Source organism: Macaca fascicularis, chromosome 1, assembly GCF_037993035.2.
Source record: "Macaca fascicularis isolate 582-1 chromosome 1, T2T-MFA8v1.1".
Taxonomy (NCBI): domain Eukaryota; kingdom Metazoa; phylum Chordata; class Mammalia; order Primates; family Cercopithecidae; genus Macaca; species Macaca fascicularis.
The window spans coordinates 225,524,462-225,547,990 of NC_088375.1; the positions used below are offsets into that span (position 1 = coordinate 225,524,462).

The window sequence follows — 23,529 nt, forward strand, 5'->3', positions numbered from 1 at the left end:
AATGAGAGCTAGGCACGGACTTTGGAGCTGACAACCCTGGTTCTAACCCCAGCTCTGCCCTGACCGGCTATAACCTGAGAGACTTTCTGAACCTCTGTTTCCCCACCTGCGAACTGAGGTTAATAGCCCTGTCTCACTGGGATGATGTGGGGATTAGAGGAGACGATGCCGGTACACTACTCAGCCTGCTGCATTTTTAAGTGCTGATTAAAGAGAAGCCACAGAGATGAGTCCAAGACAAAGAGGAAGCCAGCCTTGATCACCAGGAGCTAAGTCCCGGGAATGTGGGTCGTTAATAAAGAACTATTCAAGCCCCTTATTTGGGATGGGTGCTCAGGAGCGCACATATTTACATCACCTGCCCAGTGCGATTCCCAGGTACACACCACCTGGGGATGGTTGTGGTCCATCTGTGAAACAGACATTGTGGTTGTCCCCTGCAGGGTTATAGGTGACTGGAGAGCCCAGAGCAGGATCACTCCTCAACGGCACCTACGGGTATGAATCTTGCTGCTGTCACATTCCCCAGCCCCACTCTGCCCATAACGCACCACCCGAGATACTTGTGCCACTGAAGAGCCTCTCCCATGAGCTCTGCAGTGCCCCGGCCAGTCTCCCAGCCTCTCAGAGTCCTCCTCCCCCAGCGACTCAGAGTCATGTGATTCACATCTTAAGATCTCTGCCATCAGCCTGGTCCTGGAGTCAAGGGCACATGACAGTGACAATCAGCACTATTTTCTTTTTTTTTAAAAGGTGAAGCTCACGGTCGACAGGTCTCAGATGTGATGAAATATAGCATTAGCAAGTTGCCCATGCATCTGTCTCCCTCACTGACTCATCAGCCTCTCACACGCCCTCTTCTGTGTTCTGAGCGGAATCCCTGGCACACAGTAAGTGTTCAGTAAAGGTCTGGAGAACAGAACTGCGGAGACACTTCTCTATCAGGCACCAAGGTGATGAATAACAGGTCAGGACAAGTTTCATAAAATCACACAGGATCCGCTCTCTCCCAAGAATGGGCCCTGGAGCTCGGCGCCCACCCCCTGCCATCGGGCCGTCTAGAGCTCCACCACACACACGTGCTTTCTCCGTAAGGAGTTCTTGCTTCATCCTGGATGTGCCATCAACCCAGAAACTCGACGCTTGAAAGAGTCAGCTAAGCCCAAAGAATGTAAATGTTTAAGGCCCACCGCCTGAGACGCCTCTGCAGACTAAACTAAGAAGGTTTAAGAGCTTTTTCCAGCTTTGTGTTTTTGGGGGATTTTTTGGTTGTTGTTTTCTTTTTGGGGGAGGGGAAGGAGGAAAAGGCTGAAAGGGAAACAGGACTATTTCCAGTACCTGTAATTACACGGCTGCCTTTTCCAGCCAGAATCCCCCGCAGAGCAACTCCCACTGCCTTGGCCTGGAGAGTGGCAGCCAGGGACTCAGGAGCATTTTAAGCAGGGGAGGGGGGCCTTCCACTGGGGCCTGGGGGGGGTTGGGGTGGTTGGCCCCTCCCCATCAGGCCAGCATTTCATGGCCAGAGCTCACTCTAACTCCATCCTGCTAAACCTGGTACAGGACATTGTGGCTTCCAAACCACCAGTGACATAAAATAAAAATCCCCCACCAGGAAGCAAGAAACACAGAGCCACCCTCCAGGTACCTTCAAAAGGAAGGTCGTGGCCAGTCAGAGCCGAGAGAGGCGAGCCCAGGGTGCGGTCACGACCCTAAGTCACCAGGATAGGGCAACATCTAGAAAAGGATCAGAGATTTGGGGCAAGTCAGTTTCTCCCGCTCCATTGCTCCAAATACTCGTAAAATGGAAGAGAGGGCTACTTGCTTCCTCTGTCTATCAAGGAATAACTTAGATGCACGGAGCGAGGCCACTATATACAAAACATCCCAGTAGCAGCGTGCTGTGGAACGCCAAGGGAAATGGCTTCTCCCAGCCCTCGAGAGGCCTCCCAATCAAATGGGGGAGATGGGGCTACCCCCTATCTGCACACACCTGGGGCAGGGCAGGGGGAGGAAAGGTGAAAGGAGCAAAGTCCCCAGGAGCTTTCAGCCATCTGGCTGGGGTGGGGGAGGTGACACAGACACAGAGGACAGTCCTGGTCCAAGAGGCAATAATGGCTGATGACCGCCCTGCAGTCTGTCTTGGTCGAGCTGCAACCCACTGCCTAGAACAATGCTTGGCACACAGTGGGTGCTCTGCAAATATTTGTAGAAGGAAGTTTCTGCCATGCAAATTTAGGAGGACGACAAATAGAAACTACAGTGGGTGGTGGGGCCGGTGAGAAGCAGAAGCCTGGGCACCTGGGGTCCCTGGCGGCCTGCCCTGAGCAGGTGAGTGCAGCTGCACACACACCTGGCCCAGTGAGTTCGAAGCACAGACTCCCCTCCACCCTTCTGAGAAGGTGAGGGTCCTGCCTCTGACCCCGGGGATCAGGCCTGCAGGTGGCCAGCTCAGGAGCCAGCTATGGTCCTCCCAGGAGGTCTGGGGCTGGATAGGCAGGGAGGCTGCCTCCCACCTGAAGCCAGGTGGAGAGTGGCTGGGCCAGCAGCTCCAGCGGCCACAGAAACAGCAGGTGTGGATGTGAGGGCTCACCCAAAGACTCATGGAACCAGTCACCCGCCACCCCAGGCCAACTTCCCTGTAGTCCCCTCCCTTCACTGGAGCGGACCTTTGGGGGCTGCTCTGCGTCGCAGATCTGGCCAGGCCAGATGAGCAGGCTTGGCCTCCCGCAGCATCCTCTGCATCAGCCAGAACGGAATAGCAGCCTGGTACAGAACATCAGCCACCATGAGACACGGCACACGCAGGCCGGAGGGCCTGACCTAAGTGCTCCCCGCCTCCTCCACTCAACTTCAGCGGGGAGCACAGGGCCCAGGAGTCCCACAAGGAGGGCACGGGGACAGCAGGGCCTCGGGGCCTCCTCCCACCCTTGTACTTCGAGATCCTACAGGAGGGAGGAGGAGGGAGGAGGAGGGAGGAGGGAGGAGAAGCAAAGCACCTGACCCTCGAGGGCTGGGTGTGTTCCCCACCTTGGTGAGTAACATGCCACAGCCAAGGCAGCGCACACGTGTCCACACACTGACCTGCAGCCCACAATGCTGCCTGCCTTGGTGCCCTCCCTGTGCCACCCCCCTGGTCCCACCTCCTCTTTTGTTGTTGTTGCTGTTGTTTTGGGTTTTTTTTTTTTTTTTTTTTTTTTTTTTTTTGAGATGGAGTCTCACTCTGTTGCCCAGGCTAGAGTGTAGTGGTATGATCTTGGCTCACTGCAACCTCTGCCTCCTCCCAGGTTCAAGCGATTCTCCCGCCTCAGCCTCTGGAGTAGCTGGGATTACAGGTGTGCGCCACCACGCCTGGCTAATTTTTTTGTATTTTTAGTAAAGACAGGTTTTGCCATGTTGCCCAGGCTGGTCTTGAACTCCTGACCTCAGGTGATGTGCCCGCCTCAGCCTCCCAAAGTACTGGGATTACAGGTGTGAGCCACTGCACCCGGCCCTACCTCGTCTTTAGGACTCACTGCAGGACACCCCAGGCTGAATTCCTCTTTTGTCACCCTGTGTTACAATCACCAGCTCATGTGACTGTCCCCCACTACATGCAGTGAGTCCTTGGAGACAGGGACCCCTGTCCTGCTGTATGTCCAGAGCCTGACAGAGGCCCTGATCTGAGTGAGCTGCCCGAATTGCTGAATGGATAGAAGAACAATCCTCTAAATGGTAGAAACAGCTGCCACTGAGGCACTGGCCACACAGTCTAGCTTTGGTCAATCTGCACGATTCCGCAAGGTAAGTCTCACGCCCGTTCTTACAGATGTGGAAACCAAGGCTCAAAGAGGCTGAGTAACTTGTCCAGGATCTGGGTCGGAAGCCAGATTCCAAACTCAGGGTCTTCCCTGGATGCTGGAAACGTGGGAGTGGAGGAAGGAGGGTGGCCTTGGGGACAAAGAGGAACATGGCAGGGGGGCTTCATGGGCGATAGGACAGGACGCTGTCCCCATTCCCTGTCTGTCCCCAAGGCAGCCTGGAAATGCTGTGCCTCAGGCAGGGTCCTACACTGTCAGCCAAGAAAGCAAGGAAGCAGAGGCCGGAGAGGACGACCAGCAAGGGAGGCGTGGGCGGGCAGAGACCCAAGCGGGCGGAGGACCTGTCACTGTTCTGCTGCCGGCTGCATCCCTGGTGGAGGATCTGGGGGCATCATGGGCCTCCAGGTGCCCACACCCACCTTCCCCCACTGCCCACTGTCAGCCCAGACCCCAGGGCCCCACCCTCACTGGGCCACAGGAAACGTCATCTCTCCCCAAGCTGCAGCTTCCCAAAACAATCGCTAGGTTTCCCCAACCTGCCCGGAAAGGGGAATGAGTGCAGCTGCTTCCTCTCCCCACCTGGTGCGTCACCAAACCTGTGACTGTCCACCCAGCTTCCTCTGGCTCCACAGATGCTCGGGCTGAGCCTGGCACACAGGGGCCCTTAACAAACTTGAGGAGCGAATGGGGGGCCAACGAAGCAAGAAACTCCCACCGAAGCAACCAGCCAATCTAAGGGGCTCAAAAAAAAAAAAATTTGATTCCCTCACCACCGGAAATCACCTACATAAGGCTCTGAAACTGTCTTTTCTGGCCAGGCTTGGTGACTCACACCTGTAATCCCAGCACTTTGGGAGGCCAAGGAGGGTGGACTGTTTGAGCTCAGGAGTTTGAGACCAGCCTGGCAACATGGTGAAACCCCAACTCTACAAAAAATACAAAATACAAAATACAAATATATATATATATATGTGCGTGTGTGTGTGTGTGTGTGTGTGTGTGTGTGTGTGTATATATATATAGTATATATATATATATATATATATAGACATGGTAGTGCGTACCTGTGGTCCCAGCTACTCAAGAGGCTGAGGTGTGAGGATCCCCAGCCTGGGAGGCAGAAGCTGCAGTGAGCTTTGTCCCCAGCCTGGGTGACAAAGCAAGACCCTGTCTCAAAAACAAACAAAAAACCTGTCTGTTCTCACCTGGTGGTCTGAAAATCTCTGCCACACGCCCCACACCCCTTCTCCCAGATACCTAAACCAAATCCTGGAGTCGGATCGATTCTGGCGATGACTTTTTTCAAGCACTTACTATATACCGGCTATCATCAAAACTCCCAGTGGTTTTGCACACACGTGCCACCTTCCACCAGTGACATTTACTCCCTTCTTCCCTTCCTCCTCCCTCTCCAGTGCTTCTACATCCTAAGGCCCAGTTTCAGCATCACCTCCTCCAGGAAGCCTTCCCAGATTCACCTGCTGAGAGTAAACCCTGATCCCCAAGGCCAGAACGTTGCCCGGCCTCTGATCACCTTTATCACCCTCTGCCTAGAATAATATATTATTTGAGAGTTCTCTCTTTCCTTCCCAAGAGCACAGGAAGCAAACCCTCACAGGCCAGGTTAAGGATTCTAAATTCCAGTGTGTTTCCACTTGGAAGGAGGAAGGTGCATCCGAGGTGAGGCCGGGCCCTGCCACAGGCCTGGGATCTCTGCGACCAGAAAGAGAGCATGAGGCAGCTCTCTCCACCCAGGGTCACTCTTATAGCCCCATTTCACAGATGGAAACTGAAGCTCAGAGAGGTCACACGGCCCGGCCAGGTAATAGGAGCAGGGAGTACCGAGGCGGAAGGCCAGCCACCTCTCAAGCTGGGTTCGAAGCTGCTTCGGCCCCCGGACCTAGACCCAATGCCGCTTCTGGGGCGGTCTCCTCTGGAGAAGCAGCCACGGTCCTGACAAAGGCCCGTGCCACCCCACAGGAATCCGGGAGTCACGGCTGACCGCCTGCGCCTGTGCCCCGAGGTGGCGGGAACAGGTGGGCTCCAAGGTAGCAAAATGCTACCAGCCTTTCATAAATGGCAGCCCCTGAACCCGCTTTGATCAGCCCCCACCTCCTCACTATCTAGCACCTCAAGGGGTGATGCCTGGCCCAGCAGCAGCCCCCTAGGACCCTGCCCTTGTGCCCATCAAAGTCTGCTCTGCTTGGTGAGTACCGGTACCACCTGGTTGAGCCTGTGTGGGGACACACACACAGACACACACACAAGCACATATGCACACACATAAATACAAGTGCACACATGCCCCTCCCTTGTCCCCCAGGGGCTGTCTCTCACCTCTGCCCTAGCACAGTCTAGCATGCCAAACGACACCCCCATCTCCAACTCACCCGAAGCAGGAGACTCGCCCACAGGGAGGGTCTCCTTCCCAGGCCAGGTCTCTTGGGGGTGCCAGAGCCCCAGGGTCAGGGAGGCCAGCTGTCTGACCTGGCACCTTCCTCTTCGCCCAGGTCCCCGCCCCCTGCCAGCCCAGGGCAAGGCTGAGTCAGGAAGAACACAGGACCACCGTGGTTCCCTCAGCAGGACCCGGAGACCACTGTGCCGCTGCGTCCCCACCACCTCCCTGACCTTGGGCACCTGGTCCCGGCTTGCAAATGACTAAGCAATTTCCACCTCCGATCCCGTCTGCCAAGAGGCCCCGCTGGCTGCAGAACTGCACCAGGATGCCCGGAGCCGCACGCGTGAAACCCGTAATTGGCGAGCCCTCTTCTTGGGAAAGAAAACTCCATGTTTTGTTTTGTTTTGTTTTCCCCTTAAATGAAACAAATCCACCCACATAGTTACTGGAAACTCAAGCATGTGAAACTGAACCGTTTGCAAAGAGAATTAGTCAGCAACCTTGTGAGCAGTGCGGTCCCTCCGTAGGTGGGGCTGCCTGTGCTCCTGAGGCCCCCCACCAACTCCCGACTCAGTGTTCTTCGCTGCACGTGATGCCCTGGTAGAGGGTCGAAGCGAGGCTGCATCCCACAGGTGGAGGGCAAGGTCACTGGCATCAGGCCGAGGGTGCCATGCACATCTCCCCGTGGGCCTCAGAGTGTGCATCACTCGATGGTTAGAAGCTGTAGCTCAGGAGTCACATTCACATTCAACTCCCACCCCGTCATGTGACTCGGGCCTCTCCAGGTCTCGGTTTCCTCATCTCTAAAACGGGGAGAGCAGAAACCACAAGGTGTGTGTATTGCGCTGTAAAGACTGCAAGAGACAATGACACAAGATGCTTTGTGCCTGGCACCCAAAAGACAGCCACAAAGTCCTGGCTGCTGCTGAGATGCCCTCCTGCGGGAGAGCGAAGGTGGGCGGGTGAGACTGGCACAGGGCTGTGTCCCTTGGAGCTAGTATGGGGTCTCTTGTCACAGTGCAATCTGCTGAGTTGGTTCCCAGCCCTACTGCTTTGCCCGTGATGCGGCATGGGGAGGCAGGCAGAGGGCCAGGCCCGGTGCTGGCAGCTACAGCTCTTGTCCCAGCACCATTGAGCTTCTCAGCCTCGCCCTCCTCACCTCTACAGAGAGGGGAGATTCATCCCACAGATGTTGTATTTTAAACCAGTGCAATGCTGTGTCTTTAAAAACAAACAAACAAAAATTCCACTGCCTTATCTGCCAACATTTTAAAAAGTCTGGATTCTTGACTTCAAAGGGGATACTACAGAGCCAAGGACTCCACTCCCCCAGGTAAGACAGGCCACTCCTGTGTGCAGGACATGCTGTTCCCCTTTGCCGCAGTCCTCTCCCTGCCCTGGAGTCTCCTGCTGGCTGCCTCCCTCATTTGTGCCTCCTTCCCGACCCCTGGGGGCATGTGAGTTTGTGACCCAATTTAAAACCCTACTTTTATTTAGGGGCACAATCTCAGACACTTGCCACTAGAAATGGCCACAGGAAGTGTCCCTTGGGAATAAGTAATTCAAGTCTGACACTCAAGGCTGATTCTTCCTGGAGAAAAACAAGACGATGTAAGAAGACCTATGCCCCAGTCTGGCCCAGGGAAACTCAGGGATGAGGCTGCTACTTTCTGCAATTCTTCGTGTGATTTACTAGATGAAGAGCAGAGGCAAATATTTGGGGTCTTGCTCTTCCTTTCGCTAACCTGCCTCTCTCTCCATTTGGTGATGAACGGCCTCGTTGTGTAGATCTCAGCCCTCTGGGTCTGCAGAAGGTGTGTGGGCAGTCGGGGTCTAGAGGCCCACAAGCAGGCAGCCCGGTGCCCGTCTTCCCATCAGGAACGTACCAGGATAGATGACTGCCGAACAGGCAGTCCTCCAGCTTTCCAAGTCAGAGAGTTGCCTTGTATACTTGGGGGTGGGAGGGAGGAAGGATTTAGTGGGGCATGGCCAGATCTACTCCCCGCCCAGCAGAGACGCTGAAAATGTCAGGTGGGCATTTGGGGGTATTTTCCAGTTGTCTTGTTCACTTTTTTTTTTTTTTTTTTTGAGATGGAGTCTCAATCTGTCGCCCAGGTTGGAGTGCAGTGGTGCGACCCTGGCTCACTGCAGCCTCTGCCTCCCAGGGCCAAGCGATTCTCCTGCCTCAGTCTCCCAAGTAGCTGGGATTACGTCTGGCTAAATTTTTGCATTTTTTTAGTAGAGACAGGGTTTCATCATGTTGGTCAGGCTGGTCCCGAACTCCTGACTTCAGATGATCCACCCGCCTCAGCCTCCCAAAGTGCTGGGATTACAGGCGTGAGCCACCGTGCCCAGCCTTGACTTTTTTAAACTTTGGTTTTCCTATCTGTAAAATGGGCACAGTAATCCCCATTACACAGGGTTCTGTGCAGCAGTCGATAAGTTAATGTGTGGGTAGTGCCCAGAACAGTGCCAGGCACAGAGCAAGCACTCAGTAAACATCAAGCAAACTGGTCTTGTTCTAAAGCCGGTGGGAAAAGGTGTGTCTGTGAGGGACACATGGCCTTGGGCCTGGCTTTGGACAATCGGCATGCACTGCCTCTGGCCACCTCACCTCCACTCCTTCCACACAGTTCCAAACTCCAACCAGGCAGCCTTCCCTAGGCGCCTTCCAAAACTGCGACCCTCTTGCAATAAGACTGACCAGGTTGAAAAAATCAATTAACAATAATAATAATGAAACCCAAAGAAAACCAAAACCGCGCCAATTTAATGAGATAAGTCCATGCACGATCATCTGATCATTGCAAAATTCAGCTCATGAGCTGCTCGTCCAGCAAAACTCCGAGCCGGCACCTGACTGTGTTACCAGCAGCACTCAGGAAACTTGGGAGAATGCGGCCCTCCCCCAGTCTCCGCCCGCAGAGCATGCTGAGGTAGGAAGAAGAAATGAATTCTAGGACGGCGTCCATGGCTGCCTGACCATATGTGTGCACTAATAATCATCAATGTGTACACTTACAACAGGTGAACTGCATGGCGTGTGCATAATTCCTCCACAGGGCTGTTATGAAAGAACCTTGTGTTAGCGCTTACTGCCTACAATATTCAGGAAGGTCAGGGACTCCCTGCTTTGTCTCATAAAAAACCAGAGAGACCGGGCACAGTGGCTTGTGCCTGTAATCCCAGAGCTTTGGAAGGCCAAGTTGGGAAGACTGCTCGAGTCCAGGAAGGGTTCGAGACCAACCTGAGCAACACAGTGAGACCTCGGCTCTAAAAAATAAAATAGGAGAATTGCTTGAACCTGGGAGGCGGAGGTTGCAGTGAGCCGAGATCACGCCACTGCACTGCAGCCTGGGTGACAGAGTGAGATTCTGCCTCGAAAAAAAAAGTTAATTAATTAAAATAAAATAAAAATTAGCCGAGCATGGTGGCGTGTGTCTGTCGTCCCAGCTACTCAGGAGGCTGAGGAGGGAGGATCACTTGAGGAGTTCAAGGGGCAGTGAGCTATGATCACGCCACTGCACTCCAGCCTGGGCGACAAGAGGCAGGCAGGGCCAACGGTTACACCAAGACAAAAACGTCATCTGCGTGAAGGCTCCTGTATCTCAATACTTAGCCACTGGCTTAAGGAGAGAAAAAGTCCCATTTTCTTGCTTTGTCTGAGCATAGCTATTTCATCTGGCAGAGGATGAAACAGGGCTCAGTGCCACCAAGAAAATTCATACCCCCTGGGGATGCACCAAACCCACCTTTCCAGGGAGAAAATAGAGGTCCCATCCCAAACACACAAAACGTGGTGGATAAAGCCACGTTTCACGTCTACCACTCGGCAAACCCTGGCAGAAACATCCTGGGTGCTGACCCGAATCGACTCCTGCCGTTTTCCAGAAGCAGTGGAGTTAAATCTTCTACAGAGTGCTCCTCTGCCCCACACAAAAATAAATAAATAAATAAATAAAGCCAAGAGGTAAGAGTGAGACTGCTCTGGCTCCAGGGTTGGTTCAAGTCTGACCCTTTTCCAGGACTTTGATGCTATTTCTAAGCCCAATCGGTCTTTCCAGAAGGAAGATGTCCTGTGTGTGGTGAAGAGACGAGTGAACATTATTGGTGCTGGGTGGTGTGGGTGTGGGGTTCAGGACGCCAGTCGCTCTACTCTGCCCTGTGTTTGAAATTTTCCATTCTAAAAATCTCCATAAATGCGGACAGCAAAGCAAAACCTCAGCCGCACTGAGACCCATCAAGGGGGAGAAAGAAACCCCAGTCATGGGTCAGGACTCGGCTCGGACGCAGCCTCCTGGGTCGGCCCTGTCTGGGCATGGCTCTCTCGGCGTAGGCACTGTGACAGCCAGGACAGAGCGGGCATTCAGGGAATACCGGCTGAATGATGAAGGCATTTTAAAAAAAAAACCTTTATCCCGCGCTGTCTAGACACCCCTGAGAGTGGTGTGGGGGTGAGGACTTGGCTTTCAGGGAGCCTGGGAGGCTAGAGGTGGGGGAAGAAAGGGTCTGTTCACACCGAACAGCTCAAAGTTGGCCCGATAGGATGCAACTAGAAGAAGGGGGAAAAATATTTATCTTTTTGAACATTCCATTTTTCCAAAGATGGCGAACTGCTTTTAGAAGAACCCTGACATTTACATATAATTTATATATTATGGAATTAGAATAAATTAAGCATGCTCTGGCCCCCTTAGGATGACGTCCCCAAGCTTCACAAATGTAAGGCGACCTTTCCCATTAGTGCTTTCTTCAAATCTCCAAATGAGAAGACCCTCAAACAGGAGAAACACTCATCTCCCCCGACCCCCATCTGCAGAGGAAGGAGATGACAAGGTTCTGCTGCCCAGATCTTTTTTTTTTTTTTTTTTTTAAGACAAGGTCTGACTCCCATTGCCCAGGCTGGAGTGCAGTGGTACGATCACAACTCACTGCAGCCTTGACCTCCCAAACTCAAGTGATCCTCCTGCCTCAGCCTCCAGAGTAGCTGGGATCACAGGCATGCACCATCACATCCAGCTAATTTTTCTGTATTTTTAGTACAGACAGGGTTTCACCATGTTGCCCAGGCTGGTCATGAACTCCTGGCCTCAACTGATCTGCCTGCCCCAGCCTCCCAAAGTGCTGGAACTACAGGCATGAGCTACTGTGCCCAGCTCCTCAGGTCTTCTTGATCTATCCAGGAGCTCATCCCTTAGAAATCCAGGAAGGCGCCCCAAGAAACTCACATGAGATGCCTTGCCCCTCACAAAAACCACTGTGGTCTGAGTCCTGTGCTTAATCCTGAGTTTGCATGAGGCTTCCTGGGATCAACCCAAGAGGCAAGTCCCACCAGCATGGCCCCTAGACTCTGCGGCCTTCCCACGGCAGGTGCAGAGGCATCATCACAGATGGCCCCTAGACTCTGTGACCTTCCCACGGCAGGTGCAGAGGTATCATCACAGATGGGCCTAGACTCTGCGGCCTTCCCAGGGCAGGTGCAGGGGCATCATCACAGGCCCCTCACCATCCCCTACCTGAGGAGAGCTTCTGGGCAGCAGGCAAAACTACCCCAGCCAGAAGCCCAGGACCTACAGCCAAACTCCCAAGAAGACAGATAAGAGCCCCAGGAACAGCCAAACAAAAGGACCAGGAAGTTCAATTGGGTCTCCCAAGGGAGACTGGCCAGGGTCCCCAGTTACTTCTATTCTATCCTATCCTATCCTATCCTATCCTATCCTATCCTATCCTATCCTATCCATTTGAGACAGAGTCTCACTCTATTGCCCAGGCTGGAGTGCAATGACACAATCTTGGCTCACTGCAACCTCTATCTCCTGGGTTCAAGCAATTCTCCTGCTTCAGCCTCCCAAGTAGTGGGATTACAGGCCTGCACCACCATGCCCAGCTAATTTTTGTATTTTTAGTAGAGGCGGGGTTTCACCATGTTGGTCAGGCTGGTCTCGAACTCCTGACCTTGGGTGATCCACCCGTCTCGGCCTCCCACAGTACTGGGATTACAGGTGTGAGCCACTGTGCTCAGCCTGATTACCACGTTTTAAATGCAAGGGAGAGCCTGGGCAGCATGGCAAGACCCAATCTCTACAAAAACTTTAAAAAATTAGCCAGGTATTGTGACATGTACCTATAATCCCAGCTACTCAGGATGCTGAGGTGAGAAGATTGCTTGAGCTCAGGAGTTCGAGGCTTCATTAAGCTGTGACTGCACCACTGCACTCCAGCCTGGGTGACAGAGAGAGAACCTGACACACACACACACACACACACACACACACACACACACTCTCTCTCTCTCTCTCTCTCTCTCTCTGCAGGGGAGCACAAAGGAACTGAAGGGGGAGTCTAGCTTATCTGCACATCTCAGGAACAACTTTGGAGGTGAATGGCGTGGAAGTGCAAGGACACCCCATGCCCACTGATGACCCCTGGGCCTGGCATTCGGTGCCCTCCCTGCTACACAGCTCTGCAGCCTTCTCCCGGTCCTCCTCATGGCAGCCAGTCTCCTGGTCCCCTACCATGAAACCCCCCAGCCTAGAACAAACCCTCCTGACAGTCCCAGGAGGCCCTCTGTACCCACGCAGAACTGGTGCCAGCGCAGCTCCTGGCAGGGAGTTCATGTTTCCTGCATGCACCTGCTGGGCCACAGGCTCTCAGGGGCCTGGAGGTGCATCACACACCTCCCTGGCTGTGCTTGGCAACAGCAGGCGCCCAGTCAACAGGACTGGCACGTTCCACTGTCAGAGTAGAAAAACAGGCCCACCTTCCAGCATCCGGGGAGCCGTGCCACCTCCTTCGATGCAGAACACCTTTCTAAAGAAAAGTCCTTCTTCCTCACCTATAAACTGGGAGGTAACATCTAACTCACAGGATTGTTTAGGGGTTAAAAACCCATCTATAGTGGCAAGCATAGAGCCTGGCTCATGGCACACGTTCAATCAACACATGTGAAGGCTATCTCCGGCAGGATCACACTCACAGCAGATGGGATCTGAGACACCCTAAACTAAACGCCAGCCCCAGCATGGGAGGGAAGAGGCAGGAACAAGTTTTTGGGAGTCGAAGGCCCCTCAGATGATGACAGCTTAGGTTTCCTCTCGTGCCTGGGGCAACCCCACCCGTCTCCTTTCTGCAAACTGTCCCCCAACCCACAGTCAGTGCACCGTGGCTCCAGGGGGCCCTGGTTATGCAGCACCTACTGCTGGAGTGCCCATGACCCTGCCAAGGGTGGGCCCAGGGCAAACAGCCCCCTTGCTAGGTGCCACCAGTCAGCGCAACTGCATCACTGCCCCAAGAGCACAGGCAGGAAGCTCCTAAGCACACTTCTGTCACACTCTCTGTCAAATGAAACAGTCCACCCCCTTCAGCGCCTGATATGTATTGGAAAACCGGAAGGAAAGGAATTAAGAAAGCAACTTGCTAAAGCTGAAGTTCTGGTCCCAGACAGGTTAACAGGATTTGGAAGTGGCACCAAATTGCAACCCTGTCAGCAACTAATCCTGGAAACAGTTCCTGCCCCCCAGGAGGAGGAGCGCCATGAGTTGCAGATCCCCAGCCTCAGGATCAGTCCCCATGGGGATACCTCTGGCATCACAGTTGAGGTGGACCACGGCGAGGAGGGAGTGGCGCGGGGTAAGCCTAGGAGGGGCCACACGCACCCCAAAGACCACGTCACGGATTTGCAAGTTCACCGTAAGAGCAATGGGAACGGCTGATGGGCTTCAGAAGGGAACTGACGACAGGTGGCATTTTTAATAGATCAATGAGGAAAAATATAAATAAGTAACAAGATCACTGGCTGCCAAGAGGATAGTGGCTGAGTCTCTGGTGACGAGGGATATGGAGAAAAAGACAGGTGGTCGTGTTTCCCAGCCAACCTCTTAGACAAGCTGTTTGGATCCAACTCTTCCATCCCACCTTCACGTGGCCTCTACAACTGAGCCAGGACGGGAAATCCAGCTTCCACTTAGGAAACGCTTCAATCTTCTGTGCAAAACTTAATTAGCCACAAGTCAGATGCAGAAGGCCACGCAATGTATGGTTCTGTTTATATGAACTGTCCAGCACAGAGTCAAATCCGTTGAGTCAGAATACAGATCGGTTCCCAGGGGTTGGGGAGGGAGGATGGGAGGTGACGCCTGATGTGGATGGGGTTTCCCTCTGGGGGGATGAAGATGTTTTGGAACTAGACAGAGGGGATAGTTGCACAACACTGCGAATGTACTAAACACCACTGAACTGTTCACTTTAAAATGGCTCGTTTTATACGATGTGAATTTCACCTCAATTGAAAAAAGACAACTGGGCACAGTGGCTCACGCCTGTAGTCCCAGCACTTTGGGAGGCCGAGGTGGGCAGATCACCTCAGGAGTTCGAGGCCAGCCTGGCCAACACAGTGAAACCCTGTCTCTACTAAAAATACAAAAATTAGCCAGGCGTGGTGGCGGGTGCCTGTAATCCCAGCTACCGAGGAGGCTAGGGTGGGAGAATCACTGGAACCCGGGAGGTGGAGGCTGCAGTGAGCTGAGACTGTGCCACTGCACCCTAGCCTGAATGACAGGGCGAGATTCCATCTCAAAGAAAATAAGAAAGAAAAAGAAAAAGAAAAAAGACACCCTAATTAGCCAATATCACAGAGCACATCTGCATATCCAGGACATCTTGCAGCTGACTCGACTTTCTCTCCATTTAGCTCAGACACCCATCCCCATGTACCTGGGACCACCTCCGACTCTCAGCAGCCCCTGCATCCTATTCACCCAGCCACAGTGACATCCGCTCTGTTGACCTGTCTCTCGGATCGCTCATTTCTTCCTCGCTCCTTCTTTGTGGCAGGGAATGGTGGTGAAGAGTAAGACTGGGAGCCAGGTTGCTGGGGCTCAGCTCCCAGCTCTTCCCCTGGGTGGCTGGGAGGCCCGGAGCCATCCTAGTTTTTTTAATCTGTAAAATGGGTAGTACCTACCCTATAGTTATCACTGATGCTATGACGAATGAATGACTTCATGCATGCACAGCACCTGGAAGCGTGCTCAGATATGCCACATCCGGTTGGTGGCTATTGTCACTAACCCCACTATAGACGGACCCCAGCCCATGTACCTCCCACAGCCCCCTCCACTCCATCCGTCTCCACCTCCTCCAGGCTGGGCATCACAAAGGAAAACTGGTATCCCTCCCACCCCAGCTCTGCTGTGCTCCAAAGGCTCTCCGTGGTGGAAACCGTAGAGCAAAAAAGTCGACTGCCGCAGGACGCGGCTAGGAAGGCCCCGGGCTCCGCCATCCCTCGACACACCCAAAACAATGAAGGTGGTTGATAGCAACAGGCAATCGTCCGAGGTGCCCTCAGTCCCTGCCCTGAGGGATCAAGGGCAAGGCTCACCTTCTAGGAGCCCCCACGTCTTGGTCCCTCCTGCTGTAGGAGCACAGCTGGGACCCAGCCTGCTGACTGATTCTCAAAAACCACTGCTGTGTCCCCAACACGTCTTCGTTCCCTAAAGCACAAACCCCTCTCCCACGTTACTTGCAGTTGCACAAATGTCCCCAGGTCTGTGGGCCCTCCTGCCTCTCTGCGCTCATTTCGGCCACACACCAGCACCCTTCCTGCCTTTCCAACCTGGCCACCCCCGCCACCGGTGTCCTCTGATGCCCTGAGCACTATCATCAGCAGAGATGGGCCTGTCTCACCCATTAGACAATGAAAGCTTCCTCATTCTTTTTATCCACGGCCCCAGCAGACTGGCTGCATACAGTAGGTGCTCGGCAAATGTCTGAACAAAAGCAAGAATGACAAGTGGTCCACTAACCACTCCTGAGAATGGAGGCTTGTTCAGAGTTCCTGACCTCCCACGGGGGCATGGAAGGAAGTCTCGTCTGAGAACAGAACACCTGGCAGTCCAGCTCCGTGACGGGGAGTCCCCACCCCCAGAACCCATACCCCGGGCCCACATCAAGCTCTCCCAGACCCTGCTAGGATCCAATATGCCACCAGTCTTCCCGTTACTCCTTCATCCAACAGGTATCCAAGAACCTACTGTGGACCTAACTACTGGGGACTCAGCAGTGAACAACGGCCACGTGGCCGGGTCCTGCCCTCCTGGAGCGCACAGGTCACTGGGATGCCCACAACAGCAGCTGTCCCTGGCATGGTTGAGGGTGCATGTGTCTGTGTGACAGGGTGGACCACGGATGGCAGGGCAACCTGCTGAAGGGGACACCCCTGGGAAGAGGGGAGGTGTGAGGGGACCCGGTTTTGGAAAGTGAAGCGAGAGGGGTGTGGGCCAGCCGGTGGGAACGGGCCAGCCGAGGCGGGACCAGGCAGCATGAAGAGTGTGAAACGGGGTCAGCAGAATACAGGTGACAGTGACTGAGGCTACAAGGGCGGAGAGGGACTCTCCTGAGGGGGCATATGGGCCACAAGGGCGAGAGGGAGAGGTGGGAGAGGCCCCTGTAGGGAAGACAATGCCAGATGGGTCTGGGCGCAGGAGGCAGGTGCAGCCTAGGGAATGGCCAGAGCTTTCTAAGCCAGGATAGGGCAGCGGCACCCAAGCGGCAGAGGGTGAGCTCATGTGGCTCATGCCCATAATCCTAGCACTTTGGGAGGATTGCTTGAGCCCAGGAGTTTGAGACCAGTCTGGACAACATAGGGAGATCCCGTTTCTGTGAGAAATTTAAAAATTATCTGGAGGTGGTGGTGTGCTCCGATAGTCCCAGCTACTAGGGGGGCTGAGGTGGGAGGATTGCTTGAGCGTTGAACCCAGTTGCCAGACATGTCCACTCGGACCACTTCGACTTGGGACAGGTTCAAAGCACCTCCATGGACCTACTCCCCTAGCCTGTAGGTCATCACTCACGATGACTCCCAAACTAGCTGGAAACCTGAGGCACCTGCAGTTCTTCACCCGTCTCTACACCCCACATTCAACTAGTTACCGAAGCCTACCCACGCCACCTTGGAGATGCCACCAGCGTCCATCCCAACTGGCAGGTCAGGGATATGAACCGCCATCTCTCTGGCCTTCCAGCTCCAGCCTCCTCTCCACCAGATTCTTAAGGCGCCCATAACTGCATTAGCCAGGATTCTCCGGAGACACAAAACCCATAGGATCGAGAGGGAGAGACAGATGAGAAGGGATGGGTTAGGGGAACTGGCTTGCTCGGTTATGGAGGCTGAGTCCCACTACAGGCCATCTGTAAGCTGGAGACCCAGGGGAGCCAGGAGTGTGGCTCAGCCAAGTCTGAAGGCCTCGGAACCAGGGAAGCCAGTGGGGTCATTCTCAGCCCCAGGCCAAAGACCCTGGGGACCACTGGTATGAGTCCCAGAGTCTAAAGGCCAGAGAACCCAGAGTTGTGACATCTGACTGCAGGAGAAGAAGGACGTCCCTCCTCTGGGACAGAGAGCCAGGATTCGCCCTTCTTCCAGCTTTTCATTCCATCCAGGCCACCAGCTGATTGGACGGTGCCTGCCCCCATAGAGGGCAGATCCTCCCTGCCCAGCCGAGTGACTCAAATGCCAAAAACACCCTCACAGACACACCTGGGGCAGCCTGATCATTCTACACAATGCCAAACCACTGGGTTTCCCTTTCCGCAGAAAAGGGATTGGCTCAGTGTATACTGAAGCATTGAGAATAATCAATGCTTTACCATCTATCCAGGTATTCCTTAATCTAGTCAAGTTGATATCTGAAATCAATCATCACAGGTTCACCCCTTATCAACTGGCACCCATTGGCATCTCCTTAAACCATACTTAATCTCCAAGGACAATATCAAGGTCATAGTTCCACCTATCATGACACTACTATGCTACATACCAAAGACACATCAATCCCTTCTCCAGAGAGGGGGTACAGTCCTTGAGTGCCATTCACTCCTCTCTCCTCTGATACTCAATAACTTAAATACTATGATGTAAAATTAATACCTAAATACTGCTATAGACTCAACACATGTTCTAAGAATAAGAAGTAAGAGAGGAAAGAAAACTGATATTTGCCTAATATACAAGTAAATGCATACAACCGTATTCTGAACAAAATAGGGAGGAAGTACTCCCGGCAATTCTGCCCTTGTTTCTGTAACTGGTCACGTGGTTGGAGCTGGTATTTATTTTAATTACCTCCCTCTGTCCTGTTCTGTGTTCCTTTCGTCTACAACAAGCACCTCAGCTGGCTGTGGTTCTTTAAGTGGCAGAGTGACCCAAACATTCATTCCTGAAGGGTCTGAGTCATTCACAGTCCTGCCTGGATTGTATCCTTGTAATTTCCCATTGACTTAATCACGGGGCATGGTAATACTAAGAGATGCCCTAGGGAGTATCCTGTACTCCAGACACACTCTTCCTTACCTCCATTGTGGAGCGGTCCACATTAATTTCCCCTTGGTAGTCCAGATCAATTTCCACAGCCAACACTATCACTCCCCTCTCAGCCTACTGACCCAGAGGCACATGGAGCCCAAAGTGGCCAGGTGGCAGCCTTACCCCCAGTTCAATGGAATCACTGTTGTGTCTCCTGGGAGGAGCATTCCTCCCTCTGGAACGAAGACCTCCAAGCCAGCAGAGCAGAAAGTCACAGGAACAGGAAGTAAAAATTTCGCTAGTGGGTCCCTAGGGGATATGATGCACGGTGCCACTCCCATTTCCTCCCCTTGATTCCTGGACCCATGAATCCTGGCTATGGTAGAAACCAGCACCATATATTGGATGCTGATACAGAGTACATACAGCCTTTTGAAGACCCCTGCCCCAGCCCTACAAAGTACTGTCACCTAGCTGGCATTGTAATTGCAACTTCAAAAGACTCTACTGCCCTTCTTTCAAGTCAGCTGCTTCGGGATGGTGGGAAACACGGTCATTCCCAGTCCCAGGTCAAAGACTCCGCGGACCACTTGTACAAGTCCCAGAGTCTAGGCCAGAAAACCTGGAGTTCTGACATCCAAGCGCAGGAGAAGAGCGTTCCAGCTCTGGGACAGAGAGCCGGGATTCGCCCTTCCTCCAGCCTTTTGTTTCATCCAGGCCCCCTGCTGACTGGATGGTGCCTGCCCACATGGAGGGCAGATCCTCTCCACCCAGTTGAGTGACTCAATTGCCAGTGTCCTCCAAAAAAACTCTCACAGACACATCTGGGGCAGCCCGATCATTCTACATAATGTCAAACCACTGGGTTTCCCTGTCAGCAGAAAAGGGACAGGCTCAGTGTGTACTGAAGCATAGAGAATAATCAATGCTTTACCATCTATCTGGGTATTCCTTAATCTAGTCAAGTTGACATCCAAAATCAATCATCACAGGTCTACCCCTTATCAACTGGCACCCATAGGCACCCACTGGCATCTTAAGTCATACTTAATTTCCAAATAAAGGCAATAACAAGGTCATAGTTCCACTTAGCGTGATAGGTGAAACCAGTGGGCTCGTGCTCACCCGCCAATTCCATGCACATGAGCCCATTGCCACACTTCTTTGGTTGTGAAGTGAGTTCCTTGGAAACAGTGCTATGTGGACAGCATGACAGTGGGTATGGTGTTCTGTGGATCAATGGATGGTGACTTTGGCAGAAGCACTATGTGCAGGGAAGACGAATCTGTATCCAGAATAAGTGCCTGTTCCAGTAAGGACAAAATGCTGCCCCTTCCAAAACAGAAGTGGTCCAATGTGCCTTCGACCAGGTGCAGCGATCATCCTGGCGAATGGGGCCATATTGGAGCTCAGTGTTAGTCTCCGCTGCTGGCAGACTGGCACCCAGTGGTAGCCACAGCCAGGTCGGCTTTGGTGAGTGGGCAGTCCATGTTGCTGAGCCCACGCATCACCTCCATCTCTGCCACCATGACCACTTTGTCCCTGAGCCCATCAGGCGATGACAGGGGTGGCTAGGGAAAGAGGCTGACTAGAATCCACCTAGGTCATCCTACCCACACACCTCATGTCCTCTGCCCACTCAGGAGGTCTATCCACATACATATTCCCCCAATTTCTTTTTTGTTTGGTTGGGTTTTTCGATACAGGGTCTCATTCTGTTGCCTAGGCCGGAGCAATCACAGCTCACTGCAGCCTCAACCTCCTAGGCTCAAGTGATCCTCCCACCTCAGCCTCCCAAGTAGCTGGGACTGCAGGCATGAGCTACCATGCCCAGCTAATTTTTAATTTTTTTTTTAGAGATGGGGGACGGGGAGTCTCACTACGTTGTCCAGGCTGGTCTCGAATTCCTTGGGCTCAAGCAATCCTCCCACCTTGGCCTGCCAAAGTGCTGGGATTACAGGTGTGAGCCACTATGTCAGGCCCCCAGATTTCTTTGTCACCAATCTTCCAATCATATTCTTTCCAAGTCCCCAAGTCCCTGACCATCCAGCCAAATAATCAGGCACAGCCCATGAATCAGTATATAATCACTCATCTGGCCATCTCTCCTTCCAAGCAAGGTGTACAAGCAGGTGCACTGCCTGAATCTCTGCCTGGGAGGATTTCCCTTCACCCCTGTCCTTCAGAGACGTCCCAGCAAGGGGCTATAGTGCTGCAGCTGTCCACTTTTGGGTGGTGCCTGCATATAGTAAGAGTCATCTGTAGCCATCTGTAAACCAGGCTGAGTCTTCACTTCCACTGTCAACTGATCATAGGGAACTCCCCAGGAGACCACAGGTACAGGCTGGAGAGAGAAGGCAGTGGGCAAAGTAAGAACCATGGGCCTTTGGACCACTTCCTTATGTCACTTCCTTGTGCCTTCAGGACCTGCTGAGACCTGATCCCATATATACCACTTCCACCTGACAGGAGCGTTCTGCCGTACATGCCCAATGTACGGTTTGGTGGGTCAGATCATAGACAACACCCATTTCATGATGGGCAGCTCAGGTCACATGGCAACTTCGTGGCTGATGGTCAAACGTTAAGTTTCTACTAGGGCCCAGTATTAGGCCAAGAGCTGTCTCTCAAAAGGCATGAAGTTATTTGCAGATGACGGCAGGGCCTTGCTCTAAAATCCCAAGGCCTGTACTGCGATTCATCTACATGGGCCTGCCAAAGGCTTTAAGCAGCCTCCCTGTGTGCCACTGACCTCAAGTACCACTGGATCCGCTGGTGGTCCAAGTGGCAAAGCAGGCTGCACAGCAGCCTGGACCTGTTGCAGTCTTCTGCGACGGGCCCCGTTCAAAACTAGACACGTTAGAGTGACTTAGCAAATGGGCTGGAGTAACACACCCAAATGAGGAATGTGTTGCCTCCAAAACCCAAATAGGCCCACTAGGCATTGTGCCTCTTTCTTGGTTGTAGGAGGAAAGCTGTAACAACTTATTCTTCACCTTAGAGGGGATACCTTCACAGGCCTGACACCACTGGCCCCCAAGAAATTTCACTAAGGGAGAAGGCCCCCAAATTTCTGTCGAATTTCTTTCCCATCACTTGACATGTATATGTCCTACCAATCAGTCCAGAGTGGTTGCTACTTCTTGCTCACTAGGTCCAATCAAGCATAATGACATCAATGCAATGAACCAGCAAGATACCTTTTTTTTTTTTTTTTTGAGACAGGGTCTCACTCTATTGCCCAGCTTGGAGTAAAGTAGCACAATCACTGCTCACTGCAAGTCTTGACCTCCTAGGCTAAAGTGATCCTCCCACCTCAGCCACCCAAGTAGCTGGGACCACAGGCATGCACCATCATGTCTGGGTAATTTTTTTAAAAGTTTTTTTGTAGGGATGGTGAAACCCCATCTCTACTTAAAAAAAAAAAATTGACTGGGAGTGGTGGTGCGCACTTGTAGTCCCAGCTACTCGAGAGGCTGAAGCAAGATAATCACTTAAGCCCAGGAGGCAGAGGATGCAGTGAACCAAGATCAAGCGAGACTCTGTCTAAAATAAAAAATAAAAAAAAAATTTAAAAATTATAGAGATGATGTCTCACTATGTTGCCCAGGCTGGTCTCAAACTCCTGAGCTCAAGCGATCCTCCTGCCTCAGCCTCCTGAAGTACTAAAAGTGCTAGGATTACAGGAGTGAGCCACTGTGTCCAGCCCTAGCATATTTGTGGAAGGGAAAGGTGATCAAGATGACTGTGAAGTAAACTGTGACACAGGGCTGGAGAGCTGATATACCCATGAGCCAAGACCGTCAAGGGGCACTGCTGGCCTGATCAGCTGGAAGCAAACTACTTCTGGTGGGCCTTATGGACAGGTATAAAGAGAAAGGCATTTGCCAGATCAACAGCTGCATGCAGTACCAGGGACCAGAGATATGTGAATTTTTGGAGTCACCACTTGGTTAAGTTTACAATAATCCACTATCAGTTTCCAAAGTCCGTCTGTCTTCTGCGCCGGCCCAATCGGAGAGCTGAATGGGGGTGTGGTGGGGGTCACCACCGCCCTCATCCTCCAAGTCCTTGATGGTGGCGTTAATCTCTGCAGCTCCACTAGGGACGCAATGCTGCTTTTGATGTACTATTTTCCTAGGCAGAGGCAATGCTCATGGTTTCCCTTTGACCTTTCCCACCATAATAGCCCTCACTGCACAAGTTACGGAACCAGTGTGGGGATTCTGCTAGGTGCTCAGTATGTCAATTACAAACCTGGAACCAGGAAATAACCCCAGGATGGGTTCAGGGATCCACTGGAGCCACCACAAGTTGGACCGAAGCTAAAACTCCATTGATCACCTGACCTCCATAAGCCCGTTCTCTGACTGGCGGACCGCAGTGATGTTTTCGGTTTCCTGGAATCAGTATCAGTTCAGCGTCCAGTTATCCCTGAAAAGTCTAATTATTTCCCTTTCCTCAATGCATATTCACCCTGGAGCCACAGGTCCCTTTGGGGGAAGGCTAGGAGGAAGACTAATAGCATACACTTGCTGTAGTGTACTGAGGTCCTTCTTCAAAGGGACCCAGCCTCCAATTCATTCATTTATTCATTCATTCATTCATTCATTCAGGGGGGCTTAATTGTGTAAACTGGCTCAAGCCTGGGAAGCTGATTGAGGGCTGTGATTTTCTGTTTTAATTATTTTTCTGTTTCAATTATTCAAGTTAAGACCTCTTTTCTTTTTTCTTTTTTTTCCAAGACAGAGTCTCGCTCTGTCCCCCAGGCTGGAGTGCAGTGGCTCACTGCAAGCTCCGCCTCCTGGGTTCACGCCATTCTCCTGCCTCAGCCTCCCAAGTAGCTGGGACTACAGGCGCCTGCCACCTTGCCCGGCTAGTTTTTTGAATTTTTTAGTAGAGACAGGGTTTCACCGTGTTAGCCAGGATGGTCTCGATCTCCTGATCTCGTGATCCACCCGTCTCGGCCTCCCAAAGTGCTGGGATTACAGGCGTGAGCCACCACGCCCGGCCCAAGACTTCTTTTTCATTTGACCTGT

At 52.7% G+C, this 23,529-nt stretch overlaps 1 protein-coding gene across 3 annotated transcripts in view; it reads right to left on the reverse strand.

Moving 5' to 3' along the window:
• The window catches only part of SPSB1 (splA/ryanodine receptor domain and SOCS box containing 1), a 75,033-nt gene that overhangs the window by 46,111 nt on the left and 5,393 nt on the right, over window positions 1–23,529 (reverse strand). Inside the window, exon 1 of one of the 3 annotated variants that reach the window (XM_015442966.4) lies at window positions 6,188–6,461. The exons of the other annotated variants lie outside the window; for them this stretch is intronic. The gene's annotated coding sequence lies outside the window, so the exon portion shown is untranslated. Of the gene's footprint in view, window positions 1–6,187; window positions 6,462–23,529 lie in introns of those variants that run through there. 3 annotated transcript variants of the gene reach the window in all.